The following is a 16330-nucleotide window of genomic DNA, read 5'->3' on the forward strand; positions in this document are numbered from 1 at the left end:
CTACCCCAGCACATCTTGCAAGAGAATGGGGCCAGCCTGGGCTCTTGGAAAGCACGGCCCATGTCTACCTTTCTTGTTCTGCACTCTTTCCTTTCCCACCTGTGTCCTTTTTGCTCAGACCTACTCCACTGGGCTCTGAATCCGTCAACATCAGCCTAGAGAGGATCTTCTGGTCCTTCTCTGTCAGTGGAGTGGGCACATGGACAGCTGGCAGGATGCCTGTCATGGCCTTCAAGCACAGGCTGTCTTCTTCCCATCATGCTTCCTGCACTGGGACCCCCTTTCAGAGTGACCTTGTTTCCCTCTTTTGTCTCTAATATTAAAGTTTTCTGCATCTCACCCTGTGCCTCTGAGTTGTCCTTCCCTTGCAGCAGCTCTTGCAGGATGCCTGTGGAGAGAGGTGATGCTCATTGTTTTTTCTGGGATTAGGTGTTTGGTGATGCTTAACACCTTGTGGGTGTTTGGGTGTTTAGTGATTGTTAACACAGGCTTCCATTCATTATTATTCTTCATGTGTAAGATGATCCTCTGGATTCCAAATATCTGCTTACTTAGGGCTGTGTGGCCATGGTGGTCATACTGCCAACTTTCCATCTCCCCTCTCTACTGTGGGAGAAGTGCCATAGGGAGCTTCCTATGCTTATTTTGTGGGGTTGGGATGTAGAAGAGGTTTATTTAGTCAAACCAAGACAGTATCAAAACTTTCTATAGAGGTTATGGATATGTAGTGAAGGTCATGGGGACTCAGGTGATCTCCTTAATTCTGCTGGGGTGTTGAAAGGATGTGAGACAATTAACATGGACAGTACAGGTCAATAATTGGCTGCTGAACTGATGTCAGTGACAGTTTTTGCTCTATGATCATAGGACCTTGTTTGATGATCAGTGTATTTTTGTGAGAGATGGGAAGCTCCTTACTAAGTGGGGCAAAGACTTTTTTTGCCAACAGAATATCTGACCTCAAAAGGAAGGAAACTCTTTTAAAGTCATAAATAGGGACAGGAGCAGTGTAACCAGCAGCCTTGTGAGAATGATGGATAGGGTTGCTGAATAAAGGTCATGGAGTGATGTGATAGGAACAGATCACAAAATCAACAAAATGGAGTTTAAGCAGGATCACCTCCAGCAGTTGCAGATTAGCAATGGTTCCTACTGTGCAGCCTTATGTCCTAAACTATCCATAGGAATCCAACATGCTGATGCGCCCCTCTTAAGTGTCTGTAAGCTAATGCATACAGTATGGGGAATAAATGAGTTTGAGATGGGTACATAGTTCTAGACCTATGGTCTTACTGGGATTATGGAGACATGGTGGGATGGCTCCCATGCCTGAAATGTTGCAGTGGAAGGATAAAGGCTGTTTAGGAAGGACAGGCTATGGAGACAAGGAGTGGGCATTGCCCTCTATGTCAGAGACCAGTTGGAATACATGAAGCTCTGCCTGGGGATGAATGAGGAGCTGACTGAGACTTTATTGGTTAGGATTAAACAGATGAAAGAGTTAGGTAACGTTATAGTGGTGTCTGCTACAGACTACTTGGTGAAACAGACCAAGTAAATGAGGCCCCCTACAGACAGATAGGAGCAAACTGACAGTGCACTCAATTCCTTCATCCAAAACATTGATAAATATATTGAATAATGCTGCTCCCAGTAACAACCCTTGAGGGACTCCACTAGATACAGGCCTCCAACTAGACTCTGTATCACTGACCACAACTCTCTGGCTTTTTTTCTTCAGTCAGTTCACAGTCCACCTCACTACCCGATCATCCAGACCACACTTCCTCAGTCTAGCTGTGAGGATGGTGTAGGAGATGGTGTCAAAGGCTTACTGAAATCAAGATAGACCATGTCCACTGCTTTACCATCATCTATCTACCTTGTTATGTCTTCATAAAAGGTTATCAGGTTGGTCAAGCATGACTTCCCTCTGGTGAAGCCATGTTGACTGCCCCTAATGACCGTCTTATCCTTGATATGCCTAGAGACAACATGAAGGATAAGTTGTTCCATCACCTTTTCAGGGATGGAGTTGAGGATGACCTGTCTATAGTTACCCAGGTCCTCCTTCTTGCCCCTTTTGAAGACCGGAGTGACATTTGCTTTCCTCTAGTCCTCAGGCACCTCTCCTGTTCCCCATGACTTACCAAAGATGACGGAGAGTGGCCTAGCAATTACTTCCATCATCTCCCTCAGCACCCAGGGGTGCATCCCATCTGGACCAATGGATTTATGGATGTCCAGCATACTTAATTGGTCCTTAACCCAGTCCTCATCAATCAAGGCAAACTCCTCCTTTATCCTGACTTCAACTGGGGCCTCAGGGATACGGTGCTTCTCAGGACAGCCTCTGGTATTACAGACAGAGACAAAGAAGGCATTCAGTAATTCTGCCTTCTCTTTATCTTCTGTCAGCAGGGCACCCATTTCATTAATCAGTTGGCATACATTGCCTCTACTGTTTTATTTGCAATGTATTTGTAGAAGCCCTTTCTGTTGACATTGACTCCTCTTGCAAGGTTTAATTTTAAGGAGGCCTTAGCTTTCCTAGTTGCCTCCTTACATCCTCTGACAACTGTCTTATATTCCTCCCAGGTGGCCAGCCCCTCCTTCCATGATTTCTAGAATCTCCTCTTCCACTTGAGTTTGCCCAGCAGTTCCCTGTTTAGCTATGCAGTTCTCCTTGCTCCCTATCTTGACTTCCTACCTGTGATGCAAAAGTGTCCCTCACTGGGATTTAATGTCTGTCTGTCAGGCAGCATTTACGACCCCCTTCTCTCCTTCAAAACTCAGTCATCTCTTCACACACACATGCACAAACACACTCCCTTCTTTCTGCCAACCTCTCTCAATCTCTCTGCTCTTTGTCTGGGACACTTTGTTCCTCATTCCTCTCCTTTTTCCCTTCTTAACAGAAAGACAAGAGAACTTATCTTTCTGCATTTTTTCCTGTTATGAGGCCCAGAATGGGAGGATCCTATGGCCCCTTCTGCTCAGTTCAGGAAAAAATGCAGTTTAATTAGAGAAAACGAAAAAAAGAAAAGGGAAGGGAAGGGAAGGGAAGGGAAGGGAAGGGAAGGGAAGGGAAGGGAAGGGAAGGGAAGGGAAGGGAAGGGAAGGGAAGGGAAGGGAAGGGAAGGGAAGGGAAGGGAAGGGAAGGGAAGGGAAGGGAAGGGAAGGGAAGGGAAGGGAAGGGAAGGGAAGGGAAGGGAAGGGAAGGGAAGGGAAGGGAAGGGAAGGGAAGAGGAGACAAAGACAAAGACAAAGGCAAAGACAAAGACAAAGACAAAGACAAAGACAAAGACAAAGACAAAGACAAAGACAAAGACAAAGACAAAGACAAAGACAAAGACAAAGGACATCCCCAGCTCCCTCAGCCTTTCTTCATAGAATAGGTGCTCCAGCCCTTTTTGTGGGCCTCCTTTGTCTCTCCTTTGGACCTGCTCTAACAGGTCCACATCCTTCTTGTGCTGGGAGCCCCAGCCCTGGACACAGTACTCCAAGTGAGGCCTCACAAGGGCAGATTAGAAGGGGACAATCACCTCCCTCGACCTGCTGGCCACTGCTCCTTTGATGCAGCCCAGGATACAGTTGGCCTTTTGGCAGTTGTGCAAGTGCACAAGGCTGGCCCATATCAAGCTTCTCCTCCACCAGAACCCCCAAGTCCTTCTCTGCAAGGCTGCTCTCAATGAGTTCACAGAATCACAGAATCACAGAATTTTCTAGGTTGGAAGAGACCTCAAGGTCATCGAGTCCAACCTCCAACCTAACGCTAACAGCCCTCCACTAAACCATATCCCTAAGCTGTACATCTAAGCGTCTTTTGAAGACTTCCAGGGATGGTGACTCCACCACTTCCCTGGGCAGCCTGTTCCAATGCCTCACAACCCTTTCTGTAAAGAAGTTCTTTCTAACATCTAACCTAAAACTCCCCTGGCTCAACTTAAGCCCATTCCCCCTCGTCCTGTCACCACGCACGTGGGAGAACAGGCCAACCCCCACCTCTCTACAGCCTCCTTTAAGGTATCTGTAAAGAGCAATAAGGTCACCCCTGAGCCTCCTCTTCTCCAGGCTGAACAAGCCCAGCTCCCTCAGCCGCTCCTCGTAGGACTTGTTCTCCAGGCCCCTCACCAGCTTCGTCGCCCTTCTCTGCACCCGCTCAAGCACCTCGATGTCCTTCTTGTAGCGAGGGGCCCAAAACTGAACACAGTACTCGAGGTGCGGCCTCACCAGAGCTGAGTACAGGGGGACGATCACCTCCCTAGCCCTGCTGGTCACGCTGTTCCTAATACAAGCCAGGATGCCGTTGGCCTTCTTGGCCACCTGAGCACACTGCTGGCTCATATTCAGCCGACTGTCCACCATCACTCCCAGGTCCTTCTCTGCCTGGCAGCTTTCCAACCATTCCTCTCCCAGCCTGTAGCTCTGCTTGGGGTTATTGCGCCCCAGGTGCAGGACCCGGCACTTGGCCTTGTTAAACTTCATGCAGTTGACCTCAGCCCATCGGTCCAGCCTATCCAGATCCTCCTGCAGAGCTTTCCTACCCTCAAGCAGATCGACACACGCACCTAACTTGGTGTCATCTGCGAACTTACTGAGGGTGCACTCGATGCCCTCGTCCAGATCATCGATGAAGATATTAAAGAGGACCGGCCCCAGCACCGAGCCCTGGGGGACGCCACTAGTGACTGGCCTCCAACTGGACTTGGCTCCATTCACCACGACTCTTTGGGCCCGGCTATCCAGCCAGTTTCTAACCCAACGAAGCGTGCGCCAGTCCAAGCCAAGAGCAGCCAGTTTCTTGAGGAGAATGCTGTGGGAGACGGTGTCAAAAGCCTTGCTGAAGTCAAGGTAGACCACATCCACAGCCTTTCCCTCATCCACCCAGCGCGTCACTCTGTCATAGAAGGAGATCAGGTTCGTCAGGCATGACCTGCCTTTCATAAAGCCATGCTGACTGGGCCTGATCGCCTGCTTCCCCTGCAAGTGCTGCATGATGACTCTCAGGAGGATCTGCTCCATGAGCTTTCCTGGCACTGAGGTCAAACTGACAGGCCTGTAGTTTCCTGGGTCTGCCCTCCGGCCCTTCTTATAGATGGGCGTCACGTTTGCTAGCCGCCAGTCGATTGGGACCTCCCCCGATAGCCAGGACTGTTGATAAATGATGGACAGTGGCTTGGCCAGCTCCTCTGCCAGTTCCCTCAGTACCCTTGGGTGGATCCCATCTGGCCCCATCGACTTGTGCACATCTAAGTGCCGTAGTAGGTCACCAACCAGTTCTTCATGGATAATGAGGGCCACATCCTGCTCCCCATCCCCTTCCACCAGCTCAGGGTACTGGGTATCCAGAGAACATCCGGTATTGCCGCTAAAGACTGAGGCAAAGAAGGCATTGAGCACCTCCGCCTTTTCCTCATCTCTTGTAACTAAGTTTCCCCCCGCATCCAGTAAAGGATGGAGATTCTCCTTAGTCCTCCTTCTTGTGTTGATGTATTTATAGAAACGTTTTTTGTTATCTTTAACGGCAGTAGCCAGATTGAGCTCCAGATGAGCTTTGGCCTTCCTAATTTTGTCCCTGCACAGCCTCGCTACTTCTTTAAAGTCCTCCTTAGTGGCCTGCCCACTTTTCCAAAGCTTATAAACCCTCTTTTTCCTCCTAAGATCAAGCCACAATTCTCTGTTGAGCCAGGCCGGTCTTCTTCCCCGCCAGCTCGTCTTTGGGCACGTGGGAACAGACCGTTCCTGCGCCATTAAGACTTCCCTCTTGAAGAGCGCCCAGCCTTCCTGGACCCCTCTGCCCTTCAGAACCGCCTCCCAAGGGACTCCACCAACCAATGTCCTGAGCAGCTCAAAGTCAGCCCTCCGAAAGTCCAATACAGCGGTTTTACTGGTCCCCTTCCTGACCTCGCCAAGAATAGTGAACTCCACCATTGCGTGGTCACTCTGCCCTAGACAGCTCCCGACGATCACGTCCTCCACCAGTCCTTCTCTGTTTGTGAAGAGAAGGTCTAGCGGGGCACCTCCCCTGGTAGGCTCACTAACCAGCTGTGCCAGGAAGCTATCTTCCACGCTCTCCAGAAACCTCCTAGACTGCTTTCTCAGGGCTGTGTTGTGCTTCCAGGATATGTCAGGGAAGTTGAAGTCCCCCACGAGTACAAGAGCTGATGATTTTGCAACCTCTGTCAGCTGCCTGTAGAATTCCTCATCCGTCTCCTCATCCTGGTTCGGCGGTCTATAGCAGACCCCGACCAGGACACTAGCCTTGTTGTCCCTGCCGATCCTAACCCAAAGGGACTCGACCTTGTCATTCCCAACCTCGAGTTCTACAGCCTCGAAAGACTCTCTAATATAGAGAGCCACACCACCACCCCTTCTATGCTGCCTGTCCCTTCTATAGAGCTTATAGCCAGGCATTGCAGCACTCCAGTCATGAGACTGGTCCCACCACGTCTCCGTGATGGCAACCAAGTCGTAGCCTGCCTGCCGCACGATGGCTTCCAGCTCCTCCTGTTTGTTACCCATGCTGCGTGCATTGGTGTAGATGCACTTCAGCTGGGCCATTGCCTTATCCTCCGGCCTTGCCATTGTTCCCCCTGGCACAGCCCCAACAATCCTAGCCTCAGCCCCATCCCCCTTCCTACCTAGTTTAAAGCCCTCTCAATGAGCCCTGCCAGTTCCTGGCCCAGGATCCTTTTTCCCCTAAAAGATAGGGACCCGTCTGCGGCCATCAGGCCAGGTGCTGAGTAAAGTGCCCCATGATCAAAAAACCCAAGATTTCTGCGTTGGCACCAGCCCCGGAGCCACGTGTTTAACAGGTGGGCTTTCCGTGTCCTCTCTGAACTCCTCCCTGCCACCATAGGGATGGACGAAAACACCACCTGCACTCCCGCTCCATCCACTAACCGACCCAGCCCCCTAAAGTCCCTTTTGATAGCCTTGAGGCTTCTCTCTTCGATGTTATCACTGCCCGCCTGGACTATCAAAAGGGGGTAATAGTCAGAGGGGCGTACCAGGTTAGGAAGCTTCCTGGCAACGTCCCTGACCCTGGCCCCAGGGAGACAGCAGACTTCCCTACGGGTAGGGTCCGGCCGACAAATAGGGCCCTCTGTTCCCCTAAGAATCGAGTCACCAACAACAATAACCCTCCTGTCTTTTTTGGTGGAGGCAGTCCTGAGGCGCGGAGTCGACCTCCTCGCTCCAGGCATCCTCCTGGGAACATTTGCTACCTCTTCCTCACACACCGGCCTCTCAATCTCTAGGGCCTCAAACCTGTTGTGTAAGGGCACCTGGGAAGGTGGGGCCGGAAGGGGAGAGCATCGCCTGCGATGTCGAGCAGGGACCTGTTTCCATTCCTCCTCAGCTCCCAGATCCCCTCCCTCTGCCCGACGGGGACAGGGCAGGGGGTCCGCCCCCATTTGGGGAGTCTCACCTCGGCACCTCCCCTTGAGGCCCTGCAGGGAGTTACTCCAGAAGTCTATCTCCCGCTCACACTCCCTGATGGCCCTCAACCTCTCCACCTCCTCCTTGAGTTCCGCCACCATGCGGACCAGGTCATCCACCTGCTCGCACCTCACGCACGCAGTTTCTCTGCCTCCCGCCGATGGCAGCAAGAGGCTCAGACACTCCTTGCATCCGGTGACCTGAACTGCGGCATTTTTAAGTTCTTCACCTACTCTGTGCTCATGTCTGAGATTGCCCTGAGCCAGGTGCAGCACCTTGCAGTTAGACTTGTTGATCCTCATGCAGTTCACATGGACCCACTTTTCTAGCTTGTTCAGGTCCCTTTGGATAGCATTCCTGCCTTCTGTTGTATCAAATGCACCACTCAGCTTGGTGTCATCTTCAAACTTGCTGAGGGTGCACTCAATCCTACTGTCTAAGTCATGGGTAAAGTTATGAAACAGAACCAGGCCCAAGACAGACCCTTGAAGGACACCACTCATCACCATCCTACAACTGAGGTTGGACTCGATGATCTTGAGGTCTCTTCCAACCTAGAAATTCTGTGATTCTGTAACTGGACATAGAGCCATTGGCCACAATTCTCTGGATGCATCCTTCAAGCCAATTCCTTACCGACTGCATGGTCCACCCTTCAAATCCATATTTCTCCAGTTTGGAGATCAAGATGTCATGTGCATACTTCTTTCAAACATTTATATGTTTTATATGTTTGTTTATATGTAAACAAACATCAGTGACTTGGATGAGGGAATGGAGTGCGCTGTCAGCAGGTTTGCTGATGACACTAAACTGGAAGGAGTGGCTGACACGCTGGAAGGCTGTGCTGCCATCCAGAGGGACCTAGACAAGCTGGAGAGTTGGGCGAGGAGAAATCTAATGAAATATAACAAAGGCAAGTGTAGAGTTCTGTATCTGGGCAAGAACAACCCCAGACACCAGTATAAGTTGGGGACTGCCCTGCTGGAGAGCAGCGAAGGGAAAAGGGACCTGGAGGTCCTGGTGGATAGTGGGATGACCATGAGCCAGCATGGTGCCCTTGTGGCCAAGAAGGCCAATGGCATCCTGGGGCATATTAGAAGGGGTGTGGTTAGCAGGCTAGGAGAGGTTCTCCTCCCCCTTCCCTTCCCTTCCCTTCCCTTCCCTTCCCCCCGCCCCCCCCCTCCGCTCTAGTGAGACCATGTTTGGAATATTGCATCCAGTTCTGGGCCCCTCAGTTCAAGAAGGACATAAAACTGCTTGAGAGAGTCCAGTGCAGAGGTATGAAGATGATTAAGAGAGTGGAGCATCTCCCTTACTCCCTTAAAGGCTGAGGGAGCTGGGTCTCTAGCTTGGAGGAGAGGAGACTGAGGGGTGACATTATTAATGTTTCTGAATATGTAAAGGGTGAGTGTCAGGAGCCAGGCTCTTCTCAATGACATATGATGATAGGACAAGGGGCAGTGGGTGCAAACTGGTTCCACTTAAATACTAGATGAAACTTTTTCACAGTGAGGGTGACAGAACACTGGAGCAGGCTACCCAGAGGGGTTTCCTTCTCTGGAGACATTCAAAACCTGCGTGGATGCATTCCTGTGTGACCTGATCTAGGTGTTCCTGCTTTGGCAGGGGAATTAGACTAGATGATCTTTCAAGGTCCCTTCCAATCCCTAACATTCTGTGATTCTGTGATTCTTGTCCCACAAGCACCAGAAGCCAGCCCACATCAAGTTGGGGATATGGCAAATGGATGTCCCTTCGTCTCTGATGAAGTGACTACAAATACTCCTGAGTAATGCTCAGTTTAGCAGATTTCTCATTACAGCTTAGCTCTTCTGTGCAAACACATTGGCAGCTATTGTCCAGTGTTCCCTCATCTCATGCAAACATTCTGAGATCTCAATCAGAAGATTTGCATTACAGCTAAAAGGCACCACAGGAATGCATTATTTATTCATCCCAAGAAACTGTGGTGATTATTCATGCTTCAAGGAGGTAGACAACAAGACTACTTCGAAAGAAATTGACTAAGGGATTACCAGACTTTTAGCTGCAAATTGAGCCTAATGTCTTGTGGCAAAGCTAATCCTAGCTAATAGGCAAAGCTTGGCCCAGTCTTCTTTATGCTGATCTACAACCTGCTTTTCCTCCAATAGAGGTTCAGACCTTAACCTGTGAAAAATTTCAGAAAAAAATCAGGCTGGGAGCAGTTAGGGCTGCCTGCCCATGCCTCACCAAATTCTGCCGTTCCTTTCAGGGTTGCCAGAAAAAAAACCAACAGGACTATATCACACTTTTGCCTTCAGAGTGTGCGTGGCAGCTTGCAGAAAGAGGAATTGGAGCTTGAGAGTTCCCATCTTCTCTACCGGTCAGCTCAAAGCACTCTCCAAACCTCATCCCAAAGGGGCACACAAAACTCTCTTCCTGCTGCTTAGGCAGACTTCCTTTGGACCCACTCTGTTCTGTGCCTCACCTCTGTGCCTTGTTTGTCTAGTTTGGAGAAGAGACAGCTAAGAGGTGACCTCATTGCCCTCTACAACATCCTGAGGTGGGGAAATGGAAAGGGAGGGTCAGAACTTCTCCCAATAACCAGTGCTAGGATATGTTGGAATGGCACAAAGCCAGTCTAAACTTCAGGTTAGACTGGAAAAGGAGAGCTGCATGCCTGAGGTGGCAGGAAGGAACCTACTGACAGTTTCCAGCCTGAAACTGCAGTACTCAGGCCAAAGGAGATATAATAGTTGGCTAGGACACATATAATCACAGAATGATTAAGGTTGGAAAGGAGTTTGGAGGTCATCTGATCCAACCCTCCTGCTCAAGCAGGGATATCCAGAGCAGGTTGCCCTGGATGTTGTCTAGGCAGATTTTGAAGGTCTCCAAGAAGGTAGGTTCCACAATGTCTTCGTGCAACCTGTGCCAGTGCTCCATCACACACATGGTAAAGAAGTGCTTCCTGATGTTTAGATAGAACTTCTTGTTTTCCAATTTGTGCCAATTGCCACTTGTCCTGACACATTACAACACTGAAAAGAGCCTGGCTCCATCTTCATTGCACTCTCCCTTTAGGTATTGTCTTCTGCAGGTTGACACAATGCTCAGCCTTCACCAGAGAAGAAGTGTACATCATGACCAAAATATTCACATGTATGACATGCAAATTACTTCTTCTGTCAGAGTAATTCCTTAGACAGCTGTTATGCATGAGTATTGCATCATGAAAAAACAACTGTTCCTTGCTGATGGAGAACAGTTCATGTAAGAAAACTTACTCAGTAGAGAGCATGACATAGTAAAGATTTACCTAGCAGCACTAGCAGGACTATCAGACACTGATGAGACAGAACTGCTTGGCTGAGTGGAGAAGGGCAGTGGGAGTCCTGCCAGTGCTGGTAGGGGAAGAGAGAAGGCCTGACCCTCTGGCAAAACTGGGAGCTTTCCTGCAGGCGCTGCACATGACAACATGAGATGCATCTTAAACAGTAGATATCAAAGGGGGAACAAAAATCAACAGGGTTTTAAAAACCCCAAACCCAGTCTAAGACAGAGTTTCAAAATCATATCTTTCCAGCTGAAAAGAAAGGGTAGTGAAGAAAGAAGGACAGAAGAAAGACCACGCAGAGCCCCAGGCAGGGAAGCAGCAGAACTTTCATGATTTTAAAGAGCTCATTAATGAAATTCATGCCTTCCCCTCCTCCATACAAAGTTGAGTTGGCCCATCTGGTGCCAAGGCACATGCTGGGCAGAGGGTGTCCAGGGAGGCCCATGGGACTCTTGGTCTGTTCCCCAAGACACTGGGCAAAGAGAACCAGCCCCAAGAAAGCTCTTTCCCATGCCAGAGACCTTGAGTACCCTCAGCCCAGCCCCAGACTCCCCCCATGCCAGATGTTCTCTCCGCTTTCCCTCCCATGACAGGCAGCCCCAAACCCGCCCTCAGGACCGAGCTTCCAACTCACTTGTTTCCAAAGGAGAAGAAGGGCAGTGAAGCAGACGAGAGAGCCAAGAGTTGGTCTGCCTTTTATATTGGTCCTGCGCTGCCCCAGGTCCAGAGGAATCCTCTGGGAAAGTACTAATTTTCCGAGAAGCTCATCTGAAATGCAAAACATCCCAGCTAATGATATGGGGACTGTGTTTTGATTTCCTGCACTGATGCCTTTTTGTTACCTTGTTTAGCTGTACCTGCGGTGCCTTGAAGGCTTGAGGTGGGAGGCCCAAGGATTTCTGGGATAGCAGTGCATTCGTGCCATCAGGAGATGAGTTCCAGAGTCCTCCAAGATCTCTCTGATGGTGCTTGAATGTGGCCTTCACAGGCAGGTGGTCTGCCTTGCTGCTTTTGACTGTCATTCCCATAATGCAGCTCTGGCGTGACCTGTTGGGCCACCTCATCTGCTTGGCCTGTCTCTGATGTGGACCCCCTAGCAAAACCATCAGTGTGTCTGGTGCCTCAGCCAGCCCCAGGTTACTCAAGCATTGTCCTGCCCAGCCAGAGGGGTTCCTGGTATGTCCTCAGGTGATTCCGCAACTGCTCCTGTGTACCCTAGAATCCTAGTTTCCTTGTGGTTGGAAGGGACCATATGAGATCATCTACTTCCACACTGCCTGCCAAGGGCAGGGACACCTACAGCTAGACCAGGTTGCTCAAAGCCCCAACCAACCTGGCCTTGACCACTTCTAGGCTTGGGGCATTCAGAACTTCTCTGGGTAACCTGGTCTAATGCCTCATTATTGTCACAGTGAAGAATTTCTTCTTATTATCTAATGGAATTCTACCCTCCTTAGTTAAAAGCCAGCATCCTATCACTGCACTCCCCCATAAAGCCTGATTCTCCAGGTTTCTTGTAGGCCTCCTTTATGTATTGGAAGGCTTCTCTAACCTGTTCCCAGAGACTTCCCTCCTTTAGGTTGAACAACCCCAACTGCTTAGCCTGTCTTCATAGGAGGGGTGTTCCAGGTCTCTCAGCATCCTTTTGGTCTGCTTTCTGCTTGCTCCAGTAGGTCCTTGTCCTTCTTCTGTTTGGAATTCCAAAGCTGAATGTTGTGCTCTAGGTGGGGTTTCAGGTGCAGGTGTGCGTGCTTAATTGCTCCTGTGTACATACTGGATTTGTTTCATTGCAAGGGGAGTGCATTAGCACTTGTGCATGGCTGTATGTCTATCTGGATGATGCTGGTATTCTGCTACAGATTTGTCATGATGGAGAAGGGAAGGCAAGGCAAGACAAGACAAGGCAAGCCAACGGAAAGAAAGGCAAGGCAAGGAAAAAGGACATAGAGAACTTTGTTGTTTTACATGAGCTGTTCTCCATCATCATGGTTCGCTTGTCTTTTCATGACACAATACTCGTGCATAAGAGTAATATGTGGAAATACTCTGATGTCAAAAGCAATTTGCATGCAGTATGTGCTATTGGCTTGATCGTGATGTGCATTTCTACTGTGGTGAAGAGACAGTTGCCTTAAAGAATTGAGGAGGTACAATGAAGCTTGTGCTTCCCTGGGACTTGGTTGTCAGTGGAGGGGTTCTGTGGCCACCTTACACAACACTCAGTGAGGACACTGGGTGAGCAAAGTCCATCTCAGTAGAGAGCACTTTGCACAAGGGAAGAGAGCTATTAAGATGCTTGCCAGCTTCTGTACAGAGACAGGCCTCTTTGGTCAGAATTTCTGGTATTCTGAATATTCAACGATATCTCCTTTAACTTTGTTGGGACAGCATCTGTGTTGTTATGAGATGAAAAGGCATGGAGAGATCAAGAAGAGCAGTAGGAATCCTGCTGGCCGATTCACACTAAAACCTGTGGCTGATCAATTGTGTGGCATGGAAAGCTGTCACCTGTGGGACAACATTGATGAAATTTCTGCCTTCCCCTCCTCCATACAAAGTGTGGTTGGTGCCATGGATGGTGAGTTCAGGCCAGTGTTCTTCTCTCGGGTGATAAAGACAAACTTTTCAAATGAGCAAGAACACCATGGGAGGATGAAAATTGCTCTAAATATCCAGAGAAGTGCTGGATGGAGAGGGCTAGGGACTGGTGTCATTATGCAGCAGAAAACCAGCCCTGCTCTGCAGGAATGTGTGCTGTGACACAGGTACTGTCCTGTCTCCGGCTTTATGTTGCATGGCAGGAGAAGACCACCAGGGACCCTTTTACCCTGCTGGGGATGGCTGTGAAGGTTGTGTCCCTGGCCACCTCCTTTGCCTCCTGAGCACTGCAGTTCCAGTCTGGGAATGGGCAGGCGGTTCCTACCTGTCTCCTCAGGCCTGCAGCTCCCCTTTGACCATGCGGCATGAAATTTAGAATAGAACAGTTCCAATGGAAGGGGCCTACAAACATCTTCATGTCCTGTTGCCTGACCACTTCAGGACATGTCTTCCATCCTTCCTATCAGTTTTCTTGCCCTCCTCTGGACGCATTTGGGTCTCTTAGTATCCTTTTTATATTTTGGAGCCCATAACCACACTCAGTATTCAAGAGGGGTCCAGATAGGAGACTTGTTTCCAGAGATCACGTATTTTCTTTTTCTGGTCTACTGGAAGTAGGGAGGAGGTCCTCCTTTAGACAAGCCGTTCTTCTGCTTGCCCTTTCTTGACTTGCGACACGATGGGATTGCCTCCTCCTGGGTCTTTTAAAGGTGGTTCTTGAAAATTGGCTGTCTCTCAGGGAACTCCAAGCCCTCTAGAGCAGACTGCCAGGGGACGCTGCTCACTAGCTCCCTGAGTAGTTTAGAGTTGATCTCTTAAAATTTGCAGGGGGGGTAGGAGGGGGGAGGGGGAAGGGCAACTCTGCAACGCACTTTTTCTTGTGCTAAATCTTTTGAGCTCAGCTATTTCATGACCATTATGGCAAAGACAGGCACCTGCTGTCACATCTCTGAGTAGGCCCTTAGAGGCAGCTGTTTTACAAGGGGGTGTGAGCACCTTCAAGGCAGTTCAGAGCCCTTGTGCCCAAGAGGATTTGGAAAGGCTGAACCGTGGTATGGCTGCGCCAGCTGGAAGCTGCCAGTGCTCAAAAACCTGGTCCAGGCCCTGGGGAGCCTGGGGCCCAGCTGAGGTGGCAGCTTTTCTCTCTTCCTTTGGCTGAGCAAGCATGTTCACTGCGAGGTGATGTGTGCAGAAAGGCTCCCTGAGGCAGAGATGTGGAATCCTAGGCAGCCCACAGAGCGTTTTGCTCCACCCTTTGTTCTGAGGTTTGGAGGTGGCTTGGAGCTGTCAGAGGGAGGAGAACCCATGAGCTTGCAAGCTTCTCCAGGAGCTGCCTGGGCACCTTGTTGTGTGGAGAGCATGACACAGTTGAGGTTTTGTGTGTGTCTGAATGTCTCTCCTCTCATGATGAGGGGATAGGAGGTCATAGTGTAGCACTCTCCAGAACCCATATTGTGGAGACATGGGCCTGCAGTTTCATTGGGCCAGGAGCGCTCTGATTTCAGCTGATTGTGAGAGCCCAAGAAGGAGGAAGAGCTGTCCTTAGAGCTGGCTCTAAAGTGCAGCCTTTGCCTCCTGAGTCCTCCTTTTCTTGCCTCTCCCAAAATCATGCTCTAATACCACAGTGTTCAGGATCACTCAGCACACTTCTCAAACAGTTGATCCTGGTCATGTCCTGTTTAAGATCTTCATCAACAATCTAGTTGATGGAGTAGAGTTAACCATTAATAAAATATCAGATTACACAAAAGTGGGTTGTGTGGCTGATTTATGAGAGAGCTGTGCGGACATCCAAGGGAACCTTGACAGATGGGATAGTTCAGATGAGAAGAATTGCATGGAGTTCAATAAAGAGAATTGTGGAGTCCTGCACATGGGGCAGAACAAGCCATGGGGGTCATCCAGCTGGAAGGCAGCTCTGTAGAAAAGGAAGTAGAACTCCTGGTGTATACTAAGTTGAAGTTGAGTCAGGAATGTGCTCTTGCTGATAAGAAGGCTAAAGGTATTCTTGGCTGAACTAGCAAAATATTGCCAGCAGGTAGAGAGAAGCAATCCTTCCTCTCTACTCAGCTTTGGTGAGGCCACACCCAGAGCACCATGTCCAGTTCTGGGGCCCTCAATACAAGAAAGACATTGACATATTGAAAGAAATCCAATGTAGGGCCACCAAGATGATCGGAGGATTGGAACACCTCTGGAGAAGAGGAAGCTCAGAGGTTATCTCATCAATGTGTAGACTAGCAGCTTGCTATTTAGTCCCAATTTATTTTGGATTGCTTTGGGAGCAGATTTAAATAACTGGTAGAGCAAGAATAAAGGGGCCTTAATGCAATATGTTGATGACTCGATGTTAGGAGCCTCAGCCAAAGAAAAATGTGAACAGTTGTACAAATACCCAAAGGAAGGGTGCAATGAATCACAGAATCACAGAACTGAAGGGGTTGGAAGGGACACTGAAAGATCATCGGGTCCAACACCCCTGCCAAAGCAGGTTCCTTAGAGCAGGCTGCCCAGGTAGGCATCCAGACAGGCCTTAAATATCTCCAGAGAAGGAGACTCCACAACCTCCCTGGGCAGCTTGTTCCAGTGCTCCATCACCCTCACCATGAATAAGTTCTTTTGCATGTTGGTACGGAACTTCCTGTGCTCTATCTTGTGACTGTTACTTGCCCTGTCCCCACAAAGCACTGAAAAGGGGTTGGACAAATCCCTGTCTCCAACACCTCAGGCATTTATACACATTGATGAGATCCCCTCTCAGTCTTCTTTTCTCCAGGCTGAATAGACCCAGCAAGTGGAATCAGACTGGGGTGAAGACATTGCTGGATTTGTGGTGCCAGCAACTGGAGTGGACAAGGTCCCAGCGCCTGCCCACATAGAGGCGCCCAGCACTTATAGCCCAGGCCAGCCCCTAAATTGTGCCAGCACTGGGCACAGCCACAAGGCAAACTGGGTGGCCTTGGCAGG

The sequence above is a fragment of the Aythya ferina genome (assembly GCF_964211825.1).
Source record: "Aythya ferina genome assembly, chromosome: 23".
NCBI classification, from domain to species: Eukaryota; Metazoa; Chordata; class Aves; order Anseriformes; family Anatidae; genus Aythya; species Aythya ferina.